Raw genomic sequence first — 4,122 nt, forward strand, 5'->3', positions numbered from 1 at the left:
TCAAATTGATATTTCTAGGGTTTACATATATTGAAAGTTGCTGTTATAATTAGAATGAACAAAGTTAAAAAAAAAAGCAATATTGATTGGTTATGTATCAATTTTTATTTTCTGATCTCATTAAGAAAAAAAATTTCTATTCAAATATTCAAGAATAATTCATAAAAGAATAGTTAACGGTTGCGATTTGTCTCAAGATTGTTTTTCAATTTTTCAATAGAAAGAAAAGGGGGAGTATTCTCAAAAACTTCATATCTATATTTTTATTGGCGGCATGGCCGAGTGGTAAGGCGGGGGACTGCAAATCCTTTTTCCCCAGTTCAAATCCGGGTGTCGCCTGATCGATAAGAAAACTGTAAATGAAAGATTATATTACGTTTTTTTAGAAAACTTTTTTTCCAACAGAAGCAAGCGAGGGAAAAGGAGTCTTGAGAATTGCGTTTGATTCGAAATTATAAGCATCAGTAGCTTAAAAAATGTTGTAAATAATTTTTGTCTCGAATTCAAGGAAAGATTCTAGTAGTGAAAAGGAATCCATAAATTTAGAAATGATAGTTCGTTCACTACACAACTATTGTAGTGTCTGTCTCCTGACTGGGTCTTTTATTAGATTGGATTAAGAATAAGTCGGATAGGAAAGTCCATTTTTAGGTAGAGAAAAGGCAGAAGAAAAACCTTCTATACAGACTAATTTAAAGTTTATGAGTGCTTCCACATTTTATCAATATTATTTATTTTAGATCAATTCTATTTAATAGCTTTAATTTAGCTAATTCGCTTTCGTAATATTCAAAAAAAGTATTCTTTAGATTTTCATATTCTATATTCTAATAAAATTAAAAAGTTTTGATTCTAAAATCGAATAGAAAAGAAAAAAAGTTTTTTTAATTATTTTAGAGAACGAATTGGGAGACATTTAAGGGACTATTTCAAATAGAAAGAAGAGTATAAGTATGCAAATGAATCTGTCTTGATTCTTTTTTTATGAAATCCTTAAGGAAATGATAAAAGAGAAATCTTAATATTCCACCTGGTAGTAACATTCATTGACTTATAACTTCCTATAATTTTTTTATGTTTAATGTTTTATGATTTTACTAAAAATAATCAAAAAAAACTTTTTAGATGTTCTAATAACTAATAAATAGAATGAATTCTTGTTTTTCGTGAATGATGTTAGCCCAGAATCCTTTTTTTGACTCTGTAATAGCAATTCCACTATTATAGTATAGTATTTTTAGCGAATAATACAAAAAAAAGAATAGAATAAAAAATTTGAAAAAATAATGAAATAGTTCCTTCATATTTATAGAGATAGGAGACAAAATTTACATGGATATAGTAAGTATTGCTTGGGCTGCTTTAATGGTAGTTTTTTCATTTTCCCTTTCCCTCGTAGTATGGGGAAGAAGTGGGCTATAGGGATACTAAAAATTGAGTTAAGGGATCCAAGTAACCTTGTTGATTTCTACCTGAATTTTTGAATTTCGAAACTATTGAATGAAAATATTTCATTTAAACTAATACTAATTAATTGAGTTCAAATAGAAAATCTATCTTGATTCTATTATATTTTAGTAGTGTAATGTATTCTATGTATCTTATAGGAATTGAAAAATACTCTTTCAATCAAAACAAATATTTTCATTATTCCCATATTCCTATTTTGAGAAAAACAAGGGAATCAAAAAGAAGAAGAAATGGATTCCTATTCCAATCAAATTTTCTTAAAATTTCTATTTCGATGAACTGACGCTTAACCTGGTTATATGATATATATATATATGGAAAATGGCGACCGTGTAATAACCATTCCTGTTTTTTTACCCCCTTTTTTTCCTAAGATACCGAATTGTTTGTAAAAAGAATCTGAAAAAAAAAATTGGACGCAATTCTCAGATAGTAGAAATCAAATTGATTTCTACTATCTGGATTACGCTGATTGTACGATCATTTTTTTTAAATCATTCCATAAAAATGAAAGAAATCATATTTCAGTGAAATTAGTCACTTTTACTTACCGTTTTTACATAAATTATAAGTAAAAAAAGCAGTAGGAACTAGAATAAACAGTGCAGTAGCAATAAATGCGAGAATATTTACTTCCATAATCTTTATTATGTTCTATTTCTCTTAAATTTCTAAAAAAAAATTCGGGATTATAATCCCATAGAAATGTTCAATCTTTCAACAATGGTATAAATTGGATTTCAATGATATCAAATCGGATCAATATCATGAATCACAAAATCTGAGCTATCAAATCAACTCATGAAATAGTATAACATAGGAAGATCTTTTTATCCATACTAAATAAAACAAAAAAACATTTATTCTTGATGAAAGTCCAAAATCCCTTTCTTCCATTTTCGGCGAAACAAATGAAAAAGCAGGGGGGGGCCCCAAATAAAATTTTGTTTATCAATTTGATTCCCTACAAATACACAAAAAAGGAATTTATTTTTTATTTTTTTGGATTTATATCCAACGGGATTGACGGGGCTCGAACCCGCAGCTTCCGCCTTGACAGGGCGGTGCTCTGACCAATTGAACTACAATCCCAGGGAAAGGGGTGTACTGTATAAATATTTTTACGGACCGTTTCTGTCAAACCTTTTCTTTTTCTATTTCGGATTCGAACCTTTTTGTTGTAAATGAAAAAAAGCGCATTTTGTTTATATATTGATATGTATATCGATATCCACTTTAGTGAGATCGACACAAATTACTCGTAATCCGTTTCTTATTCTTATTCTATTAACAAATCGATTGAAAATTGAATCAATGAAAAAAAATATTTTTTTTTTCAATTTTTCCTTATATTTTCTACTTACAGATCTTGACAATGAATACCGATTATTAACAAGATTTTGAATTTGTGGAAAGAAATATGGAATACAGAAAAAAAAGAAATAACCTTAGATATGTTTAATATTTTGATTCTTCCGTATCATAGCACATCAGTCATTTCCAGAGAACTATAAATGGGTTATAGAATTTCATAGTGGATCGGCAAATTCTTGGGCCGAGCTGGATTTGAACCAGCGTAGACATATTGCCAACGAATTTACAGTCCGTCCCCATTAACCGCTCGGGCATCGAGCCCAGCACAATAGGAAGAATACATTTCAGTTTTTATTGAAAATTTTTGATCAACTTCCTTTCGTAACACTCCTACCCCCAGGGGAAGTCGAATCCCCGCTGCCTCCTTGAAAGAGAGATGTCCTGAACCACTAGACGATGGGGGCCATACTTGCCGACCGCCATTATACTACGTTCATAGTATGAACAGTTTTTTGCAATTGTCAATATAATGATATGATTCGATAAAAAAAAATATTTTTCGTTCTTTCATAATTCCATAGAAATTTTTTATTAATCATTTATATTTCTAAATTTTTTTATTCCAGTCATAATAAGAAAAAAAAAGAAGTAATGTTCCAATAAAGAGAAAATTCTTCACAGGAATGATCGTTTGTTGCATAAGGACGAGAGGTTAAAACCTTCATTTCTATCATTTATTACTAATACTAAGATTCGATAGGTAGATTTATATCTAATACTAAGAAAAAAAACTTTGGAAAATAGAATTTTTCAATAAAAAAATAAAAATTTGGGTTTAGGGACAGAACATATTGAATCCATTTTATCAATGATTCGATTTTATCAATGTTTCGATGAAATATTTTATTTTGTGAGTACATTTATGTATCAATAAAAAGAATTTAGTGTTATGATTAGAATGACTTCAAGAATCCATTTTGAAATAATATATTTGATATGGATCAAATCCAATCTTATCAATTCTTTTTTTTAACTATATTCTATTCACTAGGTAAATCCAATTTTTTGTTCTTTGATGAGTCATTATACAAATAATAGATATTGATGTACATGTATTCTAATCCCATTTATATCATTTAATTTATATAATTTATATAAATTTATAGAAATAATTTTATATAAATTTATAGAATAAGTATACACAGTAACAAATATATGTACTAGTCATGCTAGTTCCTTATTTAGAAATTGAAAGAAAGAAAAAGGGCCCTTTTAACTCAGTGGTAGAGTAACGCCATGGTAAGGCGTAAGTCATCGGTTCAAATCCGATAAGGGGCT

General features: G+C 28.7%; 3 non-coding genes across 3 annotated transcripts; 2 read left to right on the forward strand and 1 right to left on the reverse strand.

The window, feature by feature from the left end:
- The first annotated feature begins 268 nt into the window (after nt 1-268).
- On the forward strand, nt 269-339 carry TRNAC-GCA (transfer RNA cysteine (anticodon GCA)). Its single transcript has one exon. It is a non-coding gene; the product is annotated as a tRNA-Cys (tRNA).
- A 2,149-nt stretch (nt 340-2,488) lies between these two features.
- On the reverse strand, nt 2,489-2,562 carry TRNAD-GUC (transfer RNA aspartic acid (anticodon GUC)). Its single transcript has one exon. It is a non-coding gene; the product is annotated as a tRNA-Asp (tRNA).
- A 1,488-nt stretch (nt 2,563-4,050) lies between these two features.
- On the forward strand, nt 4,051-4,122 carry TRNAT-GGU (transfer RNA threonine (anticodon GGU)). Its single transcript has one exon. It is a non-coding gene; the product is annotated as a tRNA-Thr (tRNA).

Source organism: Vigna unguiculata, unplaced genomic scaffold, assembly GCF_037176805.1.
Source record: "Vigna unguiculata cultivar grain cowpea cultivar isolate G323 ecotype 2 unplaced genomic scaffold, ASM3717680v1 ptg000106l, whole genome shotgun sequence".
In the NCBI taxonomy this organism is placed as follows: Eukaryota; Viridiplantae; Streptophyta; class Magnoliopsida; order Fabales; family Fabaceae; genus Vigna; species Vigna unguiculata.